Source organism: Podarcis erhardii (assembly GCF_964252035.2).
Source record: "Podarcis erhardii genome assembly, chromosome: 12".
In the NCBI taxonomy this organism is placed as follows: domain Eukaryota; kingdom Metazoa; phylum Chordata; class Lepidosauria; order Squamata; family Lacertidae; genus Podarcis; species Podarcis erhardii.
The window spans coordinates 32769809-32784273 of NC_138513.1; positions in this window are offsets into that span (position 1 = coordinate 32769809).

Sequence of the window (14465 nt, forward strand, 5' to 3'; positions counted from 1 at the left end):
GCAGAGCATGAGACTCTGAATCTCAGGGTTGTGGGTTTGAGTCCCATGTTGGGCAGAACATTCCTGCATTGCAGGGGGTTGGACTAGATGGCCCTTGGGGCCCCTTCCAACTCTACAGTTATATGATTGTAGGATTTCAAAATAAAATCCTGGATGGGGCAAAGTAAGTACTCTAAGCTGGCCATCCCTCCCCCTGCTCGTCTCATCCCAGCTACAGTGGTACCTCAGGTTACATATGCTTCAGGTTACAGACTCCGCTAACCCAGAAATAGTGCTTCAGGTTAAGAACTTTGCTTCAAGATGAGAACAGAAATTGTGTTCCAGCTGTGCGGCAGCAGCAGGAGGCCCCATTAGCTAAAGTGGTGCTTCAAGTTAAGAACAGTTTCAGGTTAAGAACAGACCTCCGGAACGAATTAAGTACTTAACCTGAGGTACCACTGTTTTGCCCTGCTGGGCCTCCTATGTTTCAATGCATAACGGATTGAACAACACCCCCCTGAAATGTACTGCTTCCGGTGATTATCTCTTTATTTATTACATTTTGTATCTCACCGTCTCTCTGGTGAGCTCAGAGCAGCGTAGAATGTCCCCTGTTTTATTCTCACAACAACCCTGTAAGGTGGAGAGCATGTGAAAGGTCCAAGGTAATCCGGTGAGTTTCATGAGTCTCTCTAGTCCAACACTCTAACCATTATAATACACTGCCTCTCTGATTGCCCAGTTTTTGGGATCACTCACATGGGACTTCTAAAAATCTGGCCTCTTTGGCTGGTCTTTCTGGTTCTTTCTTCACCAGAATCATCGCTAGGACTTCCTTCGAAAGTAAGTTTAACAAGTTGTCACGACTGATTTAAGCAGCTCTTGTTGACACGCTCCTGTAACAACAGTGACAAGTCTTTAGAAATAAAGAGTAAGAAACCAGAGGCCTTCCTTCTGGGCATTGTTGGTCAGAAGGTGTTAAAGAAAGATAGAACCTTTTTTATGTATGCAACAACAGCAGCAAGAATACTTATTGCAAAGTATTGGAAGACACAAGATTTGCCCACCTTGGAAGAATGGCAGATGCAATTGATAGACTATATGGAATTGGCAGAAATGACTGGCAGAATCCGAGACACGGGAGAGGAACAAACAGAAGAAGAATGGAAGAAATTTAAAGATTATCTGCAAAAACATTGTAAATTATATGAATGTTAAAGTGATGCAAGATAGTGAGATAATGTGGCATTAGTGACAAAGCTGAAAGGAATGTGTAAAGATGTTCTGTGAGTAACAAGTAAAGAAACACAGTTAAATTAACCAAATGATGGGGGATTAGAAGATAAGTGGATAGCAGTAGGAATGGTTAACTTAAAAGAAATTAAGAAACACTAAATTAGTTAAAATAGAGGAAAAATCTGCCGAAACTAAATTGGAAATTTGAATACAGAAAAGGGAGATGCGAGGAAGTCAAGAAAGTAAGTTGTATGAAACTAAGAGTTGAACTTATATATTTTTGTTTGGTTTTCGTGTTTTTTTATTGTTCATTGTTTGTTGTTGTGTTGCTTTGTCTTGTTTGTTACTATAAAATCTGTTGAAACTTTAATAAAAATTATTATAAAAAAAAAAGAAATAAAGAGAAACCATCTGTATGCCCACACACCTCTCCTCGGGATAAGCATTTGTTTTGCCACCGATGAAATAAATAGTCTCACAACACTTCAGGAGTGACATTGTACAAATATTTTGTTCATCTCTGTGCTGGAAAGCAGCCTAGGTAAGGAAGGCCTGGCAATCAGCTGACTCCCTGACCTTGAGGGCTCTCAGAGGGCATTTGGGCACTTGAACCATTGGGCAGGGTAACTTATTAACAAAATCTTCAGGCTTTAAAGCTTTGCATCAGAGCAACTGCATTGGACATGTAATGGTAATGGTAAAGGGACCCCTGACCATTAGGTCCAGTCGTGACCGATTCTGGGGTTGCGGCGCTCATCTCGCTTTATTGGCCGAGGGGGCCGGCGTACAGCTTCCGGGTCATGTGGCTAGCATGACTAAGCCGCTTCTGGCAAACCGGAGCAGCGCACAGAAACACCGTTTACCTTCCCACCGGAGCGGTACCTATTTATCTACTTGCACTTTGACGTGCTTTCGGACTGCTAGGTTGGCAGGAGCAGGGACGGAGCATCGGGAGCTCACCCAATGCAGGGATTTGAACCACCGACCTTCTGATTGGCAAGCCCTAGGCTCTGTGGTTTAGACCACAGCGCCATGTAGGCTGACCTTATTCAGCAAATTCCCATCAGGTCAACAGGCTGTTTGCCCTCTAAGAACAGGTTTAGCAGGATGCAAATGGGCATGCTATACTTGGTGCCATTCATCAGCCAGAGGGGGAAACAAGATAGTATATTATGTGCCACAACACAGCCATAATTTGGACTCAAGGTACACCATGGCATTAATGCCTGACACTAGATGGGGATCACTGACTTCCTTCCTTCTATTCTGCTGCAATCATGGACAGCTAATTTTTTAAAACTACATTTGCATTTCTTAAAGTGGAAGACAGTCTCATTAAATTATGCGTGATGTGTCCATGACAAAAAAAGCCTGCCATTTTGACAAGCAGGGAGTCCATGGAGGGAAGTTCTATACATTTCAGGAGGTTTTATGTGTGGAGGAAAGAGGATTTTTCCTACCCCATACTAGGGCTGCCATATTTCCAGATTTCCCCGGACATTACTGGGATTTCAAAGGCGGAATTGACGTCCAGGGGGAATTTCCAAAAGGCAGTGCAAGTAAATCAAAAAATCTTTGTACTTCCTTCCAATCCTTTTTCCTCTGTGTTGAGACTTTCAGATTGTAAACCTGAGGGCAGGAACTTTCTGATTATTGATATTATTATTATTATTATTATTCTTATTCTTATTATTATTAGGAAGGGGGATAAGCTTGCTTTCTGCTTGCTGTGTTCCCCACCCGTTACCCATTGTCTCTGTGTAGTCATTTCACTTGACACATAGAACTCTGCTTTTGAAGCTTCTGAGAAGCACCCCAGTCCATATCTACACAATCCTATGCCTTTCCACTACCTTCATCTATTTTCAAGTGGGCACACTGCAGAGTAATGCAGAATCCACTGGAATAAAAACAGTTTCTCAAGAAGCACTCTTCAGGGGCAAAAGTTATGCATTAGATCTAGATTGTGCGTAGAATTAATAGAAAAAACCCGAAGTATCCATAGTCTCCGTTGATTCTAGAGTAAAATGCCGCATGTACGCAGCCAAAGATATTTGTTGATGATTGCATTTCTGTCTTGTGCTTCCAGTAAGAGCTTAGAGCAGCCTTTTAGTGTCTGTGAGGTAAGTTAGATCCGGAAATAATAGCCTGCCCAAGAGCTTCATAGTTTCTCCCCCTATAAACGGTACCAGGTTTGCTGTTCCACTGTGAAGTACCACTGCGGAGGCAGCTTTGTTAGCCTGAGTTGCACTGCATTCATGACCTTTTCACCCAAGGCAAGATAAACTTGCTTAGTTGCTACAAGTTCTCAATTACTCTGAGAATTTGTCCCCTTATAATTGAATCCTGCATGGTGCCCTAAGCGAATTTCTTTTAACTAGTGCACAACTTTGTGTGTGCTGTTTGGCCTTAATTGTGCTCCCTATAAAGCTGCTTCATAAAGCAACAATAATTTCTAGTTCCCCTTGTTACAGTACCTTAATTTCCATCATGCAGAATTAATGATTTCCTTCAAACTGACCGTTTTTCAAGTATTACCACGTGGAAGAAAACCTGCCACTATAACAAACAACTCGCAGATTTGTTAGGAAAGGATAATGTGGCTCTTTGCCTAGCACGTATTTATGGTTGTAGGCTAAAACCATGGGCAGGTGCGCCACACCTTTAAAGCACACCCAATGCGCATTTAAAGCACATGACTGCCCCCAAAGAATCATGGGAACTGTAGTTGGTTAAGGGTGCTGGGATTCTTTGGGGGAAATGATGTGCTATAAACATGTATTGGATATGAAGGACCACACATATCTGCTATTTGGGTCCGTGAAGCACAGATTCACACAAAGCGGTAAAACGCCCTTGCAGGTTATTAACAGGGTTTTTTATTTGAAGTGCATATGCAAAACAAAGATACAGGGCGATCAGTGCAACCTGTACACAGTAGTCAGGGTGCGCCCCCTTTATATAGATTTGCAAAATAGAATACTACCTGATCTTTTGTTAGTCACCTGATTTCTTGTAAACCACCTGATTTCTGGGAAATCGAAACTTATAATAAGTTCCTATTACCATATAAGGTCTTGGTCTTCTCTCCCTCCTTCCTGCAACCTCCCTCATCCTGGTATTACAAGAAATCCTTGTTCCTTATCTCTATCTGCCCAAGCTAGACGTTCCGAGAGGCCCATTTGCAATGTAACATTTAAGCATGTCCTTCAATAATAGAAAAATTATATTGTAATATGCTCCTTCAGATGTGCTTTGTACAGAACTTTTGCAGCAACACAAATTATTATTTAGAAGGGAAAAAAGGTAAATTTAGATATATCAACAAATTAACCTTCCTCCCATTAGCCATGCATACACCCATAACATTCTTTCTTTCTTTCTTTCTTTCTTTCTTTCTTTCTTTCTTTCTTTCTTTCTTTCCTTCCTTCTTTCTGACTTCAGTGCCTTCCACCTCACTAGCACACACAAATCTATTTTAATATGAAAGCATTGGCTTCACACTTGTCATGTGCTTCAGCAGTTGTTTCTCCACCAGCATCAATCTGGGGATCACTGGTTTAGATTTTGCCACCTCTTTCCACAAACCTTTGAGCTCTTTTGTTCTGTTGCCCAAAATCACAAAGCCAAAATCCCAGAGTCTTAAAAGGTAGGCCTCAGCTTTCAATTTACCTCACAATGTGAGTTCTAATTAAGGATGGGTGAATCTGTCAGTTTTGAGCTGAACCAAATTTCTCCTTCATCCCTAACCAACACCCACATGTTCATGCCAAGCATATGAAGACACACAAATTCACATGTGACATTTCATATAGCTGGCACTCCTGCATGCGCGGGAAGCCTAATTATGTGGCATGCTTATGTGCAGTCAAGTTCCTCCCATTTATGCGCCCTTTTGCAGAAGTTTAGCATGAGTCCACAGGTGCAGAGGCAGGGGTGCAACCTTTCTTTTCTCTTATCCACGCAGGGGTGGTGTGGTGATCACACAGGGTCCCCAGACGTTCAATTTTGTTTATAACACTCTTCCATTTTCTTCTAGTTGTGAGGGTGGGGGATGGGGAGGGGCCTCACAAGTAGCCTACGGCCTCTCCATCTAAATCCGGCCCTGGGTGGCCGAGTGGGAGGAGACAGGAAGACTCTGGCCTTGGCTTGCCCCGATCGGCTTGCTCTGCCACGGTATCCATGCATAGGTTTTATGGGTGATTGGACAAGTGAGTAGAGCTTTCCATCCATTCCATTAAGCATTATGCTTTTGGTTCTCCCTCCTCCCTGTGTCAAACTATATTACCGTCAGTAGTTTAGACCAAATAGCACCCACTCAAAGGAGTTAAAAATAGCCTGCGTGCACCCTGCTTTGTTACTTGGGAAACCAACATGTTGCTGTATATCTGCGTCGGTGGAATTTCAGCCTGCGTTAGCCTGCTTCCTAAACTCGATGTGATCGAGGGATCCTTGTTTGTTTTTCTCATGCATATATAAAGGAGATTGCCCTCCCCCCCCCCCGCTCTGGTTTCTTTCTTTTTACTAATTGCTTTTCTTAAAAGCTTTTCATAGATAACAAAGGTACCTATAACATCTGTGTTTTCAGTTCATAGAGCCAGTGACATTTGGTGCGGGACATTGCTATCATAGGCATTGGGAGGTTGGGAGGGGAAGAAAGATATTGGGAGAGAGAGGTGGGAGAAAGGAAGGCGGGGTTAAGATGTTTCCTTCTTTCGCATAACGTATGTGCAGGGTTTTGTGTCTGTCATGTGAAAAGGTTCTTCATCTATTCATTTATTAGTTTTCATCAAATTAGCCATATTGATTCCAGTGGGGCACATGGGCGAAAGGAGCTGAACCCTCTCTCTCTCTGTTATTCAGGGTACTTAATTCCCAGCCCCATTCTGAACTCTTCCTTGGAATGACCCTTTCAAATCATTCATTTATAGTTGGACAGGGCAGGCACATGAAGAACCACACAGGTTGTCCTCTTTCCCTCTGTCCTAGGGTGCATCACAAGGTTGCCCACACCCTCAAGTTGTACAAGCTGAAAGGTGTCTTTAACCTAGAAAAATTATTTTCATCTCCCCCCTCCATCATAATCATCATCATCATCATCATCATCATCATCATCATTAATTGAAATTATATACCACCCTATACCCGGGGGTCTCAAGGCAGTTCACAGAATAAAACCAAGATATAAAACAGGAACTCGGCCCTCCAGATGTTTCGAGACTACAATTCCCACCATCCCTGACCACTGGTCCTGTTTGCTAGGGATGATGGGAGTTGTAGTCCCAAAACATCTGGAGCGCTGAGTTTGCCTATGCCTGATATAAAACCACAAAATACATAATAAAAATAAAAACAACAACCCAAAACCACTCTCCATTCAACCACCACGGCAAAAGAATACTTGCTGTCTGTAGTCTCCACAAGAAGATTAGCAGTATTTATTTATTTATCTACAGCATTTATATCCCACCTATTTCTCCAAGGAGTTCATGGTGGCGTATATGACTCTCCTCATTTACTTTTTTATTTTTCTCTCCACTCCCAAAAATTATGTAGGAAAAAATTACCAAACTTGAGAAATAAGTATTATTTTTCTTTGTCTTCAAGACAGGCTGCCCCCACCCCACAAAAATATTATTTGCATGTGCAGCGGGGTGTAATATTAACTGAAAGAGGAGACCAGAACATAAAGAAAAGGAAAAAGATTTGCAGTGATGGAACATTTAGATATCCCTGCTCTGCTATTTTACCTTCTGAACACCAGAGGGAGCCGGAGGAACAGAGTCTTGAGGTTCTTGCAAAAAAGAAAGGAAGAAAAAAGATTGAAAATAATGACCTGGTTATCCCGTGCTTTTAAGAAAAGGATGACACATAAGAGTCCCATGGGAAGAAAATTTCAAGTGATACAACACATATGTGATTCATGAACACTAATTTGAGACACTTGTGTTGATGAGAAATCTAATCTTTTCTGAAACTACAAGCGAAACCGCAGTGCTGGGATTTGTCAGCGCCCAAGTCTTTTAGGGCTACAAGCCACCATGTCTGTGTTAAGTTTAACTCTACTGAAATGAGAGTTTATAAGATGTCTCTATGAGGCATCCAATAGGGATGGGGACATCCAGCGCCTGTGTTGCTTGCATTCTTATTGTTGGTGATCCTGACAGGGATTTGGGGACTTGCGGTCGCAGTCCCCATCAGTGGGAAAAGATGCTCCACCAGGGACCAGGAGCATGGGCAGCTGTTCCAGGTGGCATCTCCCTTGACTGACATCTGCCTGGGGGCAGAAGTAGGTAGATGGGGGGTGGTTTGTTTTGGGCAGAATCTGTGGGATGTTAGCATCCCAAATGCATATTGTAAATGGTCAGTTGCAAGAGCTGTAGAACTCTGTGATGTCATATACACTTAAGGCAGTTATTTTCAGTTGGTACAGTTATGGCAGTTGGTACTACAGTCTTAACAGTTAGAGCAGCAGGTATGTTGTGTTGTGCTGCTGGCTGCCTCAGAGTTAGGTAGTCTGTAACAGTTTAATCCATGTAAGGCTGAATTGTATGTAAGGTGGGATATAAATGCTGTAGATACATAAATAAATACTGAGTGATGTATGGAAGTGAGAGCTGGACCATAAAGAAGGCTGATTGCCGAAAAATTGATGCTTTTGAATTATGGTGCTGGAGGAGACTCTTGAGAGTCCCATGGACTGCAAGAAGATCAAACCTATCCATTCCTAAGGAAATCAGCCTGAGTGCTCACTGGAAGGACAGATCCTGAAGCTGAGGCTCCAATACTTTGGCCACCTCATGAGAAGAGAAGACTCCCTGGAAACGACCCTGATGTTGGGAAAGATGGAGGGCACAAGGAGAAGGGGACGACAGAGGACGAGATGGTTGGTTAGTGTTATAGAAGTGACCAACATGAGTTTGACCAAACTGTGGGAGGCAGTGGAAGACAGGAGTGCCTGGTGTGCTCTGGTCCATGGGGTCACAAAGAGTCGGACACGACTAAACGACTAAACAACAACAAGGCTGAATCTACACATATATATGTGTGTGTGTGTGTGTGAAAATGTTTTTCTAAAGAAAAAACGTTGTGAAATATATATGGAACTTGCCATTAGCTCATCACTGCCACCTAGTGCCACATTTGTATAATGCACTTAAAACATTATATCTGCAGTTGTATAGCTGAGTCCTGAGACATATTAGCAATTTAAGTATCACCCGTCTGCATTGTATATTTACTCTGCAGCTGCAAGTACACTAAATAAAAGACCAAAGGTAGACAAACTATCCCAGAGGAGCATGGTATGTCCCCCTCCAGAGGTGCTACGCCCTCCGCTAATATCCCATACACGCCAGTCGTTGAGGCAACCTTTTCCAGGAAATTTGGGGCTTTAAACATTATTACTGGCTCTTTAAATTGAGCTTGGAAGCAAATTGGCATCCAACAAAATTATTATAGGACAGATGTAATGTGTTCTGGACCATCATGGTCCCATCACCATCTGGTGAACAGCCGTGTATTGTATCTGAGCTGTGTTTAAAGGCAGCTCCACAGAGAGAGCATTGCAGCAGTCCAGCCTGGATTATGCATAAGGCCAGATCTGCCAGAGGTTCCCTTGGCATCCCCCCTGTTGCCAAATGAACAATACTGATTGTTCATCCTGTTTTGCTTTTCGTATGTTATGGATCAGCATAACTCTGGCTGCAACGTTACACAAGTGCCTCAACTTTTTCTCCATCCCTCGAGGAATGCTGAGGACAAAAACTGCAAAACTGTGCCAAAGGCAGCCTTGTGTCTACTTTGAATTTTGTGTGTTTGCTGTAGTACGTAGTTGTTGTGTTTTGTTTCTCCTCCCTTCACAGTTATTTTGGAGGATGGGGCGTGCGTTGGCTTCAGAGGACTCAGTGGAAAGAACATGAGAAACCAATAACCACAAAAATAACACTTGGGTGAGGCTGAGCCAGCCCGAGATTCGAGATGACATGTCACTTAAAACCATGGAGTTTTCTGTCATGTTGATTTTATTTGGGTGTTCTTTTTACACTTAAGAAAACAGCAACAACCCTACTTGGCAGGTGTATACTGTGAAGAATGCAAACATAATAGTTTAAAGTGTCTTTGATATTCTCACAAATTGCAATAAATTGGTGTCCAATATTAAAGTGGCTGCTCAGACAGAAAAACAAGCAAAATGCCACTGTCCTAGGAATGGATCAGTGCCCCTTTTGTATGTTCTGACTCCAAGTATGCATTCCAGTCCATGAACAAAACTATGTACAGATGTTTCTCTTTTGGAATCTTAGTACAGCTGTACCTTGGTTTTTGTACTTAATCCATTCCAGAAGTCTTTTAACTTCTGAAAATGTTCAACAGCCAAGGCTGTTGCAGGAGCTTCCTGCACTCAGTCGGAAGCCGCAGAATTCGGGTTCCAAAGAGTGTTCACAAACCGGAACACTCGCTTCCAGGTTTGCGGCGTTCGGGAGCCAAAACGTTCGACTTTTAAGGCATTCGGCTTCCAAGGTACAACTGTATACACACCTGCATTTCCCATTTTGGGGAGTTGTTGGCACCCATCTGCTTCGAGAGGCAACTTCTAGGGGCAAAGTCAAACTGCTGGAGAATCACAGCACCCGCTGGGGTTGCAGAGACCCGTAACTTGTAACTGCTGCCTCCTACATTGTTTTTGCTGTGTTAGCAGCACCGAAGTGACCTCTCTGTGGCACAAACCTGGCCAGTGTGTACGGTGGTTCTGGGCTGCCTAGACAAGACCTAACACGCCCTCCCAACACACACCCAGCCTTGCTGATGTGGTCCAAAGAGCAAGGCATTTGACACCAGCTTGGCTACAGCTTGACTCCATCCAACTGTTAGGGACTCCACTCTCGATTTCTGTAGGGTTTACTCCTTAGCTTTTTCTTCTCTGAAAGATGCCCTGCCAGGCAGTGGTGGTGTTTTTTTAATAGTCGGCCAGAATCAATTAGATTAGTTATTTAAAATCCTAGCTACTAGCAAATCCATTCTCTGAGTGTGGCTTCAGTGAAGCCAAAATGGTATCTGCTGTGTCAAATCAGGACTGAGTATGCTCACTGGCCATGTAATTCTGACTGTTTGCAAGGAAGGATGGGCAGGAAATAGGGCAGGGCATGGAATGGAATATCCTGGAAAAGGGGATGGCATGGCTGGCTGGAACCCTGAACCAGCATATTCCACAGTGCAAAATTTAGTTGTAGGTTCCACTTGTACTTTCGATTGATGAAAATAGTGCCCCCCCCCCCAATAACTCAGACAGCGTATTTTTTACAAAAATAAGTAAGCACAAACACAAAAAATAAAACACCATCCTATGTACAGAATAATGTACTGAATACATGGGGGGGGGGTTAATTGTAGTGAGTGTGTTTAAATGACATGCAATGAAAGAAAAAAAAAATCACCTTAAAACAGGCAATTCCTTCTCTCACATGCAGCAAGGAGTGTCTGTTCTGGGAAAATGCCTGTGTATGTATCTCATCTTATATATATAAGAGATGCCATTTGTTTCAGAACAATTTTTACTCCCATGCAAATTCAGGCAAATTTAACTGATTAATCAATTGAAACTTATGAAATTCTATGATAAATTTGTCTTTAATAAGGGGGCAGCCCTTGTGTACTCTAAAGCAAGAAATGTTTTTGATATGCTGCAAACAGCAGTACAGGTGAAATTTGGTCACAGATCTGTGGCTCTGTGCTGATTGAGACCTCCATTCCCTGCTCCTGGGAAAGTTAAGGGAAGCATCCAGTGGCACACACAGATACCTAAAACACTACCATCAAGAAAAGGGAGAGCAAACTGTTTATCTCAGTATCTAAGGGGACAATGCAATGCATAGTCTCAAATTGCAGAACAGCAGATTTAGCCTGGATAGCAGAGAAAAATGTTACAACCAATTGGCAGTGGAAGAAGTTTCCCAAGGAAGTGGTTCGATCAACTTGCTGACTAAAACATATCACTCACATGCAGATTTTGAGTCTAGACAATTTATCGGATACATGGGTCGGTTTGATGACCACAAAGTCCTTTCCAACTTTGCAGATTCTGCGGTTCTATGTTTGTGGGAGAAATGGCTTTCAAATGATAACTTAATCATCTGGTGTGATATTATCTTTATCCTAGCATGCACTAACCAACTGATCTGGACCTGGGAACTTGGCTTGTGGGCTAGAAAGCTTCCCCCCACCCCACAAGCAAATCATCGAGGGCAGCCTCAACACCATATAAATCCTGATTCTGTACACTTCATTGGATACGATGACAACTTTCTTGACTTTCAAATGGGACCTTGGAATTGCATGTGCTGTCAGACAATTGGCGGATGGCATTTCTCCAGCTCCAGAGCCGAAGTTATGGCCATTGCAGGAGGACTCTTCAAGATCAGTCCCTGGAAGGCCTATTTCATGGAAGCAGAAAGTTGAAATGAACTAGTTACTCATCAAATCTAATCTCTTGTCCCTAGTTAGGATCTGGCAAATGTTATCTCCCCTATAGGCTAAGCGATTAAAAAACCCAAACATAGTGCACAACAAGGAGTGTGTAAGGTCTGGTTAAGAACATAAGAAGAACCATACATGAGCAGACCAAAGGTCCATCTAATCCCAATCCTATTTTCTAAGAGTAGTTAACCCACAATAGAGCATGAAGGCAATAGTGATCCACAACTGCTGCCCCCCAGACATTGGACATGCCCTATAGTCTCTGTGACCAATGGCCCTTGAAAATCCTATCCAGTATACCTGAAGGAGTATCTCCACCTCGATTGTTCTGCCCGGACACTGAGGTCCAACGCCAAGGGCTTTCTGGCGGTTCCCTCACTGCAAGAAGCGAAGTTACAGGGAACCAGGCAAAGGGCCTTCTCAGTAGTGGCACCCACCCTGTGGAATGCCCTCCCACCAGATGTCAAAGAAATAAACAACAATCTGACTTTTAGAAGACATCTAAAGGTAGCCCTGTTTAGGGAAGCTTTTAATATTTGATGAATTATTGTATTTTAATATTTTGCTGGAAGCCGCCCATAGTGGCTGGAGAATCCCAGCCAGATGGGTGGGGTATAAATAAGAAATTATTATTATTATTATTATTATTATTATTATTATTATCCTCAATTAATGTGCCCAACCGCCTTTTAAAGCCATCTAAGATGAAGGCTATTGAAACATCTTGGGACAATGTATCCTATAAATTAAGCATGTCTTATGTGATGAAATGTTTACTTGTCTTATTATTTGTCACAGGAATGTGACAAATCGCACAGTTCAGAGATGGAGTTAACTCATTATCTGCAAAAACACGATCTCCACAGGCTTGGTTGGGTGTCAAGCCTAAGGAGCAGAGCAGCTCATTCCTGGTGGCCTTCATCCATGAAAACCAGTTGTTGAGACTAGAAATCCCCACCACCTCAGAGTCCCCTGAGTCCCCTCCTAAATGGACTTTCCCCAAGCAATCTGAGACTGTTCCTGCATAAAGTCAACCTCTCCTCCACCCTTTCTATGCCTGTTCTGGTTCTGGGAGATAACCAGGGGGAGGAGCTTGTTGCATCAGGAGAGGGAGACACCCGTGACCCTTCATCAGCCTGACTCATTCCTGCCTCTCGGCCTCCCTCAACCCACTCTCCTTTTTCAGTTTCTGCCTCTGATTCTGGACTTCTCTCTACCACAGACTCTCCCAGCTCACTAAGCCCTGTTACCTCTTCAGCTTCTGACACCTCCTCCTCCTAGTCTTCTCTCACTTCTCCCTGTGACTGCTCATCACTGTCCCACAGCAGCTCCCTGGGCTCTGAGCGTTCTGCCCTTGGTGGTTCCCCAGCTAGACCTTCCCACCATTTGTCTGTGTCCAACCAGCCCCCGACATTATTTAACCAGAATTTTATCCTGCCATTCCACCCAGAGGATAAAAATTCACTGTGATAATGGGATTGTAGCCCCACGTGTGTTTTATAAGCTGGTCTCCGACTGTAATAAATTATCTATCATCTATCTATCATCTATCTATTATCTATCCAAAGAAATCTATCTATCTATCACTGTAATAACTTGCAGAGCTTCCAGAAACAAGGAGACCAAATAAACTAATATCCAAAGAAATCTGAATTTCACCCTTCCACAAGGTCTGTGCCTTTTAAGATTAAGCTTGGTCCCAAAACAACATCAGCAAAAATAAATAAATAAAATGTGATAGAGGAATCCAATTCAGCGTCTGCTGGGTGATCCTCAGGCCCCTGGGATCAGTAACTTTTTCAAGAATGGAGATGCAGAAAATCCTGGCTATTTCGTACAGTAAATAATGTTCTTTCTTAAGTGTATGTAAATACTGTTTTGTTTTTTAAATCCTTGATTTAGGAATTATATTATCTATTTTATTTTACCTTCTACCATTAGTTCTGGATTTTTACTCCCAAGGGAAGACTTTCTAGGGAGAAATATAGACAACTTGTGCTACTGTAGGGTAAGTCTGTTGATAAGACTTGAAAATCCTTTGAATAAATTCACGGGGCTTTGCAATGAATACAAAACCAACAAAGAGTACTTAAGGAAGGGCTTGTGAATGTCTAGGTTGCTACAGCTATTCAGGCACTGAACAACGATCAGACATACATCAAGAACGCTGTGTTTGTCTACCAAGGCCTGGGAATTTCTTTCATTGCATTCTTGTCAGCCCTTTCGAGAACAAAAATCATGGCTATACTGAAATATTCCGAATAGTTTCTGCTGCAGGTGAAAGTCGGCACATATTGTTCTTGCTGAAACTGCACACAAACTCCACTCCACATGTGAACAATTGAACTGATTGTAGATGCCGCAACCTGATGTTTTAAAGAAAGTACATTTTGTGACAATGTAAAAAACTAAATCTTTAAAGGCAACTTATTTAAAGGCAAGAGTATCATATGGCTATTATACATTTTCTCTCTCTCTCTCTCTGCACATAGATGATCTACCTAAAGTTGTAGCAAAACATTTCCATCTCATTTCTTCAATGATGTCATACCTGGCTTTTTGCCACACAGAAATGATCTCTGTGGGGAAATCATCAGGTGTACTGCAGGTTTATTTGAATTCCAGTAATTTGCAACATCACTTCACAGTTCTGCTCTGCTCTTTGATTTCAGGTCTAACTTACTGCCCTCTTTTATATCCTAGCAACTTCCATGAGATTTGTCTCTCACACAAAAACTATTGCTTCATTTGAAAAGTCTGGAATGGATGAAGTG